This window comes from Myotis yumanensis, unplaced genomic scaffold (assembly GCF_028538775.1).
Source record: "Myotis yumanensis isolate MYYU_CA2020_CCGP unplaced genomic scaffold, mMyoYum1.0.hap1 SCAF_7, whole genome shotgun sequence".
Lineage (NCBI taxonomy): Eukaryota > Metazoa > Chordata > Mammalia > Chiroptera > Vespertilionidae > Myotis > Myotis yumanensis.
In genome coordinates this window covers 26,075,344-26,087,907 of record NW_027223758.1, presented here as the reverse complement: position 1 = coordinate 26,087,907, position 12,564 = coordinate 26,075,344, and the positions used below count along the sequence as shown (strand labels likewise).

At 44.3% G+C, this 12,564-nt stretch overlaps 1 protein-coding gene across 6 annotated transcripts in view; it reads left to right on the top strand.

The window, feature by feature from the left end:
• The first annotated feature begins 1,741 nt into the window (after positions 1 to 1,741).
• Positions 1,742 to 12,564, top strand: part of PLCB4 (phospholipase C beta 4) — a 387,002-nt gene continuing 376,179 nt past the window's right edge. For 3 of the 6 annotated variants that reach the window (XR_011472111.1, XM_070419919.1, XM_070419916.1), the window contains exon 1: positions 1,743 to 1,922. The gene's annotated coding sequence lies outside the window, so the exon portion shown is untranslated. Of the gene's footprint in view, positions 1,923 to 2,076; positions 2,195 to 12,564 lie in introns of those variants that run through there. The other 3 variants (XM_070419917.1, XM_070419918.1, XM_070419922.1) reach the window with 2 other exon arrangements.

Genomic DNA, 12,564 nt, shown 5'->3' with positions numbered 1-12,564 from the left:
CTGCCCTACACTCCTGCTACTTCAAGTCTGATCTGTAGACCGGCAACCTTGGCATGACATGGGAGCTTAGAAATGCCGAATCTGGATCTCACGTCCCACCCCAGACCTGCTGAACCAAAATGTGCACTTTAACAAGATAAAATGCAGATTTGCATGCACATAGTGGTTTGAGAAGAGCTGCCATAACAGCCTGGAATCATCACTCAACATCATCAGATCTTGCAGCCGCTGTGAACAGGGAGGAGCCACCAGCCTTTCCCCGGGATCTTTCTTTCCTTCCCAGCCTGGCAGGGGAACTTGGTTTAGGGCTATTTTTCTTGGCTTGCTCACAGAAGACAGGCTCAGCCACTTAGGAGCTTCGTTTCAGGGCTCAGCTAAAATTGCAACTTTTAGCTGGGGAGTTGTCATCGGGCCCTCAGCCCCCTCTTGGTGAAGACTGTCCTGTTGGTCAACTTTTGATCCCCTTCTTTGCCTTGCCTGGAGAAGTCCAGGATGTGAGTCTTTTGCATCTACAATTCTCTCTGTCCCTTTGGAACCTGGACTGTTGTTGGCGCACACATTGCCCATCCATTCCCCACATGCAGGAGTGGCCAGACTCATTCTTTCCTCCTGGGCAGCTGGACCTGCTCAGGCGGCTGAGCATGCCCAGTGCAGCTGCGAGCATGGCCCCGGTCCCCAATGCGCAGGTGCCACGTCTCCGGGTTTTGGTGGCCGCCAGCCGGGAGGAGGAGGCGGAGTGGCTGGGAGGGGAGCAGGGATCCCTCCCGGGAATCCGACAGCCACACGTTGGGTGGGTCCACACAAAGCAGGGTGACGCTAGACCCAGCACTATTTGGGTCTGCATGTCAGGGCGATTCGGAGTCACCTGGGGGCAGCTGTAGGGCAGGGGGGACCCGGGAACTGGCTAGAGCAGCGCCCGAGCATCCCAGGGACCAAAATGTGTATGTGTGGCGGGGAGGGGGGCGGGGGGAGTATGCTCTGAGGTTGCACTTGAGGGGAGACTTTTTGGAACCACTTCATCTCTCTGTAGCTCAATTTAAGCCTCGAGGGAGGGAGGGAGGAAGAGAGCGAGAGAGAGAGCGAGAGCGAGAGAGAGAGAGAGAGAGAGAGAGAGAGAGAGAGAAACAGTAGTACTAGTGTTTTGGAAGACTGTTTTAAGGATTACAAGAATAAAAAGCGTTTAGAACAGTGCCGATGTAAGCGCTTTATTTATCAACAACATAAAGAAACACTTCCCCTATCCCCACGAGTGGTTTTGGGGTACCAGTTTCGCCACTCCTGACACCCCTCCACTCTTTACTCCCACCCCCACCCCATGGTCCACTGGGGGCTGTGGGTCTTCCGAGGAGACGGTGCCACTTGCCACGAGGTTCTGTGCCCCGCGACACCCTGTACCTACTCGACTCCGGGCAGGGGCCCGTGCTGCGAAGCTGGGTCCGCGGGGGCCGGCCGGGGAGACCCCAGGGGAGCGGGCAGCTGGGCGGCTTCCCCAGGCGCCCCACCCACCATCTCCCAACTCTCCCCGCTACCCGGTCCCAGGAGTCTGGCCGGGGCCTCCAGGCTGCTCCCGCGGCCCGCCCGGCGCCCCCTCCCAGCCCCGCGGGCTCGCGGCGGCCCGGCGGCCAGCCCGGCCCCTGCCCACCCCCAGCCCAGCCCGGGCGCGCCGCACTGGGCATGCTCCGTAGCCTGGGCAGGTTGGGTCTGCGAGGCGACTGCTCGGGCTCCGGAGCCGGGAGGCGAGAACAAGGAGGGAGACTCGGGGGCTGAGGAGGCGGGTGCGGCGGGCCACCGGCGGGCGGAGGGGCCGGGAGCCGGGGAAGCGCCCAGCCCGGCGGGCAGGCGGGCAGGCGGGCAGAGAGAGCCGGCGCTGCCCGCCCGCCGCTTCGCCGAGGAGCCCGCCGAGACCCCCGCCCGCCGCGGAGGTGAGGACCGCGCGCCTCGGAGGCGGGGAGACGGGGAGGCGGGGAGGCTGGAGGAGGGGCGGGGGCCGGCGGGAGGGCGGGGCCGGGAGAGCCGGGAGGGGGCTTGGCGGCCGCTCCTTCGGGGGGAGGGGGCGGTGGCGCCGGGAGCGGTAAGTGAGCCGCACCGCCAGGATCGCGGAGACACACGCGCGCACCCACGCGCGCGCACACTCGGGGGCTCCAGGCGGCGGCGGCGGCCGCATCCCCGGCAGCAGCTCCAGGCAAAGTGACAGGTAGGAGAAGGCATTTCGGGTCCCGCCGGAGGATGCGCCCGCCCGGGCCCGCCGGGCTGGTTGGGTCCCGGCGGATGCGTCCCGGTCGCGCGCGCGCGCACCCGGATGCCCCGGCCGGGAGTCTGGGCAGGTGCAGGGTGCCAGGCGTCCGGTGCGCGCGGGGGCCCGGGGTTCCCGCTGACACCCCCTGCCCCCTTAATCCTCGCCTTCTGGGTTCCCCCAGACTCTGTCCAGACGGTCACCGCTTCTGACTAGAAATAGCCCGGCCCGACGTGTATATGATTATTTTGGTTGGAAATAGTTGGCACCATGCAACGCATGTAATTGTATACGCGTGTGGATCTTCTTACCTCTTCTGGGAAAATAATAGATGACTGACCAGTTCCACTTAAAACAACACTGACAGGCCAGCCCACGTTGGGGGGAGTGTTTAACATACCAGTGATGGAGAATAAAGGTGGTCTTATTTTCAGAATTTTAAAGTTGCCTTTTCCTTACCTAATTACTCTATCTATGTAGTACAGTACTTCTGACTGTAGACTTTGTAGGCGATACTGTATAGAAGTATGGAAATATGGAATCCACCAGTTTCTGAGTGTATCTAAGTACTTTATCTAGAATAAAAAAACTAGAATTTTTTAAGAAAAATGCAAATGCCCATTATATTTCCATAAATATGCATGTATTTAAGAGATGACCCTCAATAAAAACAACAACACCCTCTTAGTGATTTTTGCTATTGTTCTCAAGCAAGTGTTTGAAATTTAGTTTTGGCTGAAACGTTTATTTTTCACCATAAATGTGATACATGGAAGTCTATACATTATGTGGAGATAGCCACTAGTAAATCTGTATGGATGGCAATAATGTCATTCAAACATAGGTAGCTGTATAATGTCAAATTAGAACTGAGTTTCTCCTTTAAAGAAAAATCAGATTCCTAGAGTAAACAGAACCAAGAAAAGCATCTGGTTACTTTACCAGGGCATCTTCCAGGAGATCAAGAAAGTGTCTAGGGAATTGTGTTCTTCAGAAAGAAAAATTGTGTGTGTGTGTGTGTGTGTGTGTATTAAATTTTAACTTTATCTTTTTAGTTTTTTCAGAACTGTTGGATTAAAAAATATGTGGTTTAATTGAGATCCTAAATTATGAACTCTTCAAACTTCAGTGGCCTCAGTTATAGAATCCTGCAAAAGAATGAAAAATCTAGCTGGGCAGGGGCTGTGCTTTAATCTCCATTATCCCGGTTATATAATCTAGAATGCTGTGTTTTTCATAGGACGGTCTTACATAGTTTTTCAGCTGGCGTTTTAATCCAGTACGTCATCTTTCTCTTGAACTGTAGAAGTTTAATAAATGATTGCCATCTTGGGAGAACACCTGTTTTCATAAAAATCTACTTTTTAAATGGAATAGCATTTTTTAAATTGTCATGTTTAGGTACCTGAGACTTTTGCTGCCCAAATGAGTAACCCTTTGCATGTAATATATTATCACACATCTAAAGGTACCCTGTATTAGATTAGCGATTACCCTTACCTCCAGCTATATTATTGCTCAGCCGTCCGCAAGTAGTTTTGATTTCGCTTTGATGATATCATTACCTGGCTCTGAATTAATCACTGGTGAAAATGCTATTCTACAAGTGACTGTCAAAACAGAATTTCTAGGACTCCATTTGATCACTGGGTACACATTTATAACTGTCGGGATAATGCTGCCTTTATTTTACAAATGCACACCCACACAGAAGAGCTTTGTTCTGAAACACGCTTTTCTAAGTTTTATATTTGTATGCCTGAAAATGGGAGTGATATGACACTACTTGAATGCCCTGGAATCTTGAGGTGGTGTTTTGTTTTTTTTTTTGCCTTATGAGGTAGTGAAATATGGAAGTTTAAAAGTATTAAGGGTTACTGGAAAGGTTTTGCAGAAATGGGTTTTTAAACATCTGAATCATCTCTTTGGTCTGTTTCATCCCCAGGCAGAGACCTAGGCAGTACCCATAGCACCGATATTCTGTCTTTCCCAAGAACATATCCAACTGTTTTTAGATTAATGTATACTGCTGATTTTGGCAACAGGGAGCAGGTATATTCGGCCATCCAAACGATCATGGTATTTTCCTAGGAAACCGCTGAATCCATTTGGGGGTTTGATTTATTAAGAATTGAAATGATGACTAAGTACTTGCCTCATATTCACCCCTAACCCACCCTCTCTCCACGTTACAGTTGAGGTGAAGTTGAGCTTCAGCGCTGCTCTGTTGTTTTCCTGGAGCTGATCACATAGCTATGCTAACTTGTGAAAGGATGTGATTATAAGTGAACTTACTTCTTGATATTGTGTCTGCTGCATTTTCATCCTCAAACTTTCAGATGTAGCCTACAAACTCAAATATCGGAATTAAGGAATACCTTTTCTGGATTATTTAAAACCACATTAATAATTGGCTGCCGAGTTCATTTAATTTTTAAATGTTAAAATCTTAGGTTGAAAATAAATTTAATCGTTTTGGATCACAGCCCTTAGGTAATAGAGTCCTGGGAAAGAAGATTATGTATTTCTCATGTTCTCCACAAATGCCTTTAATAGTGAACTCAAATATTTTGGGGAAAGCAACAGCATTCTTGAAGCTTAACATTATTTAGCAGATTGTGACTAAATTATCATCTTTGTGACCACTTTTAAAGGCTGAAAGAACATGTTTATTCGCTCTGAAGACTCGGGTTTTTAACAAACTGTTTACCACAGTGAATCCTATAAAACCCAGAACTTTTGCGTTTGATATGCAAAACGAGGTCAAGGACTAATGGGGCCGCTTTAATGATCACAGTTGGTATTTCATGTCCAGACTGAAGTTTCTAAAATAGTTGCTTTTCACTTCATAATGTGAACTTGTAGGCCTTATTAGTGGCTGTCAAAAAGATATCCACCTACATAGAGATTTTTTTCATGGCTGTGAGTCGGCAGCAGGGACTTTCTGTGGTTTTGCCGTTAGTGTGCAAATGTTAACTGTGTTTTCGAGGACACTGCTTCATTCTCAGTACTATCCATCCTGCGTTTCTACTTCCTTGTAATATCCAGGAAATATAATAACCTTGTGCAGGTCTTTCTTACATTCCTGAGTAGTTGTTTTTCTGTTTCATAGGTTTTCTTTTGATAAAGCCTCTCCCTTAAAGGAGAAATACTTCCTCAAGGTGTAGTATTATTTATCTAGTTATACATAGAATGATATAAAGGTTTTGCAAATTCAGAGATTGTAGTTCTTTAACCAAATATAAAAATGAGTTTATTTCACCCCCCCCCCCCCCAATGGAAGTAAATGCATTATTGATTAGGTGAGTGAGAAGTTTGCATTATATTTATTGGAAATAAGCCTGCTTTCAAAAAATCACCCTCAGGGTCACTTTTCTTCTCAAGGCCCATTTCACTTGGTTGCAACAAGCACCCCCAAATCCCATTTTCTAAAAGGCTGGCTGGAAGCTCATGCCTTTGGATGCTTTTCACATGCTGAAGGTGGAGCCCAAGTTTATAAAGGAGATGAAAGCAGTGATGGATGCCCTATGATCCCAATTGCAGCCAGGAGATCCTTATGTACAAGAGGATGAATGACCAGCGGAGTTTTTATTTTCTCTGCATGAACCCCATCTACTTTCTCTTTCCTTTTCTTTGTGGAATCCAAATAGTTGAAAGGAACATCAATCTGAAGAAGGTTTTTCACTGAACACCTCTTTTGCTTACTACCTGTAAAACCTTCTAAGAGAAGGTCACCCATGTGACCTCAAGATAGTGTTATCTTATGCCCTTGATTGGGAGTCTCCTTCACAGCTCTTCTCCCATGATCCTTTGGTGTGCTGAGGACTGGGAAATTCCACCTCTAGCTACTGAGCCACCCGTGGGCCAGGAATATCATCCCTTTAAGATACATTGCCCTTCTTAAAGTATTCTTATCTCCTGAACAATTCAAGGGTGTTTTTGGCTCCCGGACACGAACAAAGAAGTGCCCTTAGAACAGGAAGAAGAAAAGAACTCAAAATAATTAATGGTAAGCAGCTCATCCAGAGGGAAGAGATCACAGACCAGCAGCTTGACATCTCATTCTTTCCCTCAGAACAGGAGTTCTTCACCTCAGGAGTTTGGCGGGTTCATGAATATAGCTGGCAAGTGAATTGCATCTTTATTTTCACTTACTTTCAGATAATAGGACAGGTATTAGAATTGCTGTTGATCTTGACATTTAATGGGTTCAAAAAGAAGCATATATGTTTCTCTCATGTCCAGTTTTAAAGATTATTTTGTTACATCTGTATAATTGGCTTCCTTTGTACTTGATTTTATGCATTTAAAAAATTAAGCTGACCAGAGTCCATAGGCTTCACCAGATTGAAAGGGGGTTTGTAACCCACTTGAGGTAAAGGACAACTGCTCTAGACACACTTCTTCTCGGAGGCAGCTGGGTGGAAAAGTGGGGGATTGCTCTGTGGGCCTGCTGTGCAAGGCAGCTCAGCCATATCCCTACCCAGCAGTGCGATGTTGCTGAGAACTGCAGGTGTTGGAATCAGGCCAGACCTGAGCTTGAATCCTGACTATGTTGTGTATTCCCTGTGACTCTGGGCATCCACTCCAAGCTTCAGGTGCCCCAGCTGTAAAATGAGAATAACCCAATAGGACAAAAAGTGTCTGGCCCTATTAGTGATGCTGGGTATTGTGTTACTGCTGCTGTTGCTACAACTGCTATTAGTTCTTCTGCTAATACTACTCATATCTCTGCTCACCCTCCCATTCTCCTCCTCCATGGGGACAAATGCCATATGAAACAGGCTGAGTCCATGCCTATAAAACTTCTCATAAGGGACACTTGCTCTAGTCCAGTGATGGCGAACCTTTTGAGCTCGGCGTGTCAGCATTTTGAAAAACCCTAACTTAACTCTGGTGCCGTGTCACATATAGAAATTTGTTGATATTTGCAACCATAGTAAAACAAAGACTTATATTTTTGATATTTATTTTATATATTTAAATGCCATTTAACAAAGAAAAATCAACCAAAAAAATGAATTCAAGTGTCACCTCTGACACGCGTGTCATAGGTTCGCCATCACTGCTCTAGTCCTTGGGCAATACAGAAGGTTCGATCACCTTTTAGAGCCACTCTGAAGTGCCAGATCTTCTGGACTTGCCTGTCCCCATGCCTGTAATTGGACAGAGGGACCTAACATTGACTCATCCCTGCCTCAAAATTCTGTGACTGTGGGGTTTTGAAATATAACTCAATGGACCAGATCTATCCCCAGAGCATCTGTTTCTCCCAGATAGGCCTTTCGAAAAAAAAGATAGGCTTTTTCGAAAGGCCACCTTAAGCCATTCAGGCCTGGAAGGAGAGAGTCATCCACTAGAATAATTCGGGGATCTCTGATGTTTATGAGGAGGCTTCATGGCTCTTGTTTTCCATGGGCTTCAATGGGACACTCACATTCTCTGCTTTATACAGTCATAGTACCAACAGTGACAAAACAACAGACATCTGTTGAACACATCCTTTAGTACTCCCAACAAAATTTTTTGGTGGTTAATAATGGTATCTCTATTTTACACTTGGGAAAACTGAGGCTTGGGAAAGTCAGGGAGTTAAAGTTAGAGTTAGGGTTTAAACCCAGGTAGATCAACCCCAGAACTCCAACTTGAAACCACTATACTATGTTACCCGCCATCCAAATACATGCTGCTGAAACGTTTGTTACCATAAAAAGTTTTATGACCATTATTTGAAGTCACTGGGCTGAGATATGACTGAGATGCTTCTGGCAAGCCTTCTGTGAAAGGAATTGAAATAGGCTGTTGAGGATAAAGCCCCGAGTCCTCATCGAATTCTAGGTGCTTTTGTTGCTGCAGTTGCATAGGCCAGAAGTCTGAGCGAGGGTCGCTAAATGCTACTCTGGGGGAGTCTAAAAAAGCATTTGTTTTCTGGAGGGCCAGCTTTTACCTGATGAGATTCCTCACTGATCAGGGTGTGGCATACTCAGATTTCTTTTAGGGCCAGGTAAGCAACATGCAGCTGCCCAGGTATCAGAGAGCTCAGCGAGTGGTGGGGGCTGCTGTGGGCATGGGGCACTCAGCCATGTCCCTGCCTAGGGAGTAGCTCCCTGCAGGTCTGCCAGGTTTCTGCCAGGTGGGCATGCGGCTCAGGGTTGCCACCCTCTCTACATTTGCAAGAGGAACATGATTTATTTATTGTCAGTGCGAGATCTTCTTTTAAAATGGTTAGAAATAATTAAAATAAAAACAAATGTGTCAGCCCATGGGGTGGCCGGCCAAACAAAAGACGGTTATGGAACGCCTTTGGCTCGTGAGCTCCTACTTTGAACCCTTTGTCAACTATAAGTGCTTGAAACACTGTGTACTAGACAATGTCAGTGGTTTCATCTTTAAGTAAGCACGGTGTCTTCTTTGTCCATGCGATTTTTCCCTCCTATTTAATTTCTTACAAAGGTTGCTGTGGCCATTTATTTCCAGTGCACATAAGTTTCAGATGCTGCATTCCTGCCTGTTTGTCCCCTCCTTCATTTTTCTAAGATGTTAGCAGATATACAAAGTTGAGGGCGGGGGAGGGGGACAGACCTTGGGTTTCTCTTCTATTTTGTGGTGCCCATTTAAAATAGGAACACCTAAGCATGGAGGAATGGGGGACTTCATTTATGGGGACATGGAGGGTCTCTTGCCTGTGTCACTTATTTGAAGTCTAACCAGTCAGGGAATGTCCCCATTGCTATATTGTAGTTGTTGTACTTGTCTTGGCCATATAGAATGTAGATCTGTTTCTGCAGCTTAGAGTGTCAATGTGCAGTTACTTAACAGCCACGCTTTCCTTTGGCTCTTAAATAAGTGGTCCCGTTGGATCAAGTAAGAGTGAAATTCCTTGCCAGATGGGGTTTGGATGGGTTTCTCTCACTGCACAAATCACCAAAGGCCCCTAGAATTTCTATTAATTTAAAATTTTAATTGCTTTATGAATTGATGTATGTGATACATTAATATGTTCAAGTTGAAATGATAATGCAAAAATGCAGAAGCAAAATGTAAAATGCTCTTTCCCACCTACACCCATTCCCAGATATAACCATTGGCAGCAGCTTAGAGCGCCTCTTCCCTCTTCTTTTTCTATGCATTTACATATATAAGTATATATACAGCCCTTATATAAACTGGATCCTACTGTATGCATTTTTCTGGAACTTACTTTCTCTGCTTAAGTCTATGTTATAGAGATCTCATGTCAGTATACTTCTTATCTTTTTCTTTCTAACATTACATAAAATTTGGTAGTATTGATGCACTGTACTTTATTCAACCATTCCCCTGTTTCCAGTGTTGCAAACTGAAAGATTGAAATTTTTTGCACATAGATCTTTGTTCATCTACGTGAGAATTCCTTGTAGCTTAATTCATAGAAATGGAAATGTTTGGTCAAAAGTATATGCACTTTTTACATTTTGAGAGACCACTGCCAAATTGCCTTTAGAGAAGTTCCCCATGAAATTTCTATCTCATTGAACCTCAAATAATGAACATATCCTCCAGTTGAAGCATGCCCACATTGATATATTGCTTCACTGATTTAGTCAGATTTCACTTATAAACAGTACACCAGGAAGTGACTTTAGAAATAGTCTACCTCCTTCAAATTCTTTGAAAATACAGTACTTAATCAAAAAGAATTTACCAGTTAAAAGGCTAATTTAAAAACTGCTTAGCAAAGAGAGATCTTGTAGAATCAAAGTTGGAAATCTGTATTCTAATCAATTTGGTCAGCTGTGAAAATGAAGGCCCCGCACACCCGGGATATGTCACAAGTACCCTTGAATATATGGTTGAAGGACTAAGGCTTAGTCTGCATAGCCAACAGAGGTTGATAATGACCTGGGAAACTCAAGTTAATTTCATTGCTAAAAATTCTATCCAGGTATATTTATAGCTTTTGACTTTCAAATAATTATTTAAAATCTCTTTTACCTTCTACTTAGAGAATTAGCAGGTTCAGAGATAATGTTGTCTTACTGAGTTTTAATAGATACCTGAAGTTAATTTCCATGAGATTTAGAAATGTTATACAGACAAAGGACCATATAAATTGGAAACTACACTGTATTTTCATTTAGAGAGATACAGAGGAAAATACAGAAAATCTAGGTCACTCATTTCCAACTATTCTCAGAAGTGACAACTTTAATAGCTATAGTTGTTATCAATAAGATGAAATGAATTATTAGTTTATTTTTAGAACTTTGCAACATCCCTTGAAAGACTTGGAATCATCTCTAGCAAATCTTGATATGGACAACTAGCAGGAAGTAAAATATTGTTTCTGTTTTCAAAGATTGATTTGCTTCTTTCATCTGTTTCTCCAGACATCCATTTTTAAGAAAAAATTTTGGTTTGGCAATGATATTCAGATTCTGATTGTATGCCTTCTGCATATTTATTTTTATAGCATACTGTGAATTGTGGAAATATGGTAGGATTCAGTCATATTTTCTTGGCATGGAAACCTTGCGTATTCAAGAAAGTCTATACTAGGTTTTGCTCATGGAAGTGCTCTCGCGTTCTACTCTTTACAGATGACTTCCTTTGAAAATCTCTGAAAGCCACAGTGGAGGGCCCCACCTGGTCACTCTAACCCTGTGTCATTCAGGGCCCTGCTGGGGAGCAGATGGCATGTGTTAACCAGGTCCTTTGAGAAGGACTTAATAAAGGGATCCTTTAGGAGGCGTGGACATGTATACGAAACACAACTGGGATGAGTGCTGAACAGGGACATAGCAGCCATGGGGAGGCAAGAAGGGCAGACCCAGAGAGCTGTGTCCTTTTGTAGAGCAGAGGAACACAACCTGTAATGGCTCTGCAGCGACACAACAGGGGAATAAGTAGGCCTACCTCCCTCGCCTCTTGTCCCCTAACCTCTGGCTGATAAGTTCCGTTAGTTGAACCCAGACAAAAGCCAGAGGGCAAGGCAGAGGAGGAGGGGTGGAGAAGGATGGTGAATAGGTCTGGGGAGGCAAATGGCAGGATCTACCCAACTGCCATTCTGAAGGAAAGGTGTGCATGGGAGAGAGGTCAATTCAGGGAGGAAAGCCTATGGTTGGTTTTGTGGACAAAAAAGCAACAACCACACAAACAAACAAACAAGCAAACAAACAAACAAAAAATCTGCAGCCACAAATGCTTATATTTAAACTGAAGTTGGGAATGCTTTATAATGCCACATGGCTGGTATCAGTAATATTTGTGGTGGGTCTTAGAGTAACCGAAATTTTTTTTTTTTAGTTTATTTGGAATGGATTGTGTTTCTTTGGAATTGCATAGAACACATAAATACTTTATGTATTTCTGGAAGAACTAAACGTGTAGGTTATAGACAGAAGGGATTAGTAAAGCCTGCATCAAGGAGTAGAGATACCCAAGATATCATGCCTTTGCTTTTAATATTTTATGAAAATATTTTATTTAAAATGTCAGGTACCTAGGGGGTGAGACTAGGAGGAAATTAAAGTTATTAACAGTAATTTTCATTCAAAGAAGTCAATTTAACTGAATCATTAGCATCACTGAGTAGGAACGAACAAGCTGTGTTTCCCCATTTGTTCAGCATGGCAGTAAGACTCTGAGATTTCAGGCTCATTTATTCTCTCTTTTTCTTCATCTTGTTGTTTGAAAAGGTGAAGACTGCTTTGTTTGGTTTGTATACTTGTCCTGAATGAACAAGCAATGAAACTTGATTAGAATCATAAACTCTTAGTGCTAAAAGTAATATCAGAGTTCATCTCTTCTTACCCTCAAATTTTATGGTGTTAAGAAACCAAGACCCTAGCTATTATCAAACTGCTGCTGTGCAAATTCCCTGAGTCAGTGGCTCTGGGGAAGTCATATCTCTTCTCCAATTAGAAGGAATTGCACTAGATTAATTCATTTTTGCTGTTAACCTTCTAGGCTCCTGAAGTCCCTGATTGTAAGAGCTAGCTTGTTCATTCTACATTCTATACAATTCTCATATGTTAGCAGAAGAGCTTCATAACTTCCTGTCCACCACCCAGTCATTAAAATGGTATTTTTTGGAGATCTCAACATTGTTCTTGACTTTCTCACTCTACAGCCTCTTTCTGCAAGAGATAACACATCCACTTCTACCATTTGTACAACCACCTATTTGCTGATGCTTCTATATTCCTGACCCTTTGTCTGAGCTCCAGTTCTAGCCAGTTGTCTGCTGGAGATCTTAATGTTGAAGTCCTATGGGGTATGGTCAAATCATTGTGTCCAAAACGGAAGTCCTCAACTTTGCTCCAAATCTATGTCTCATCTTGGGTTCTAAA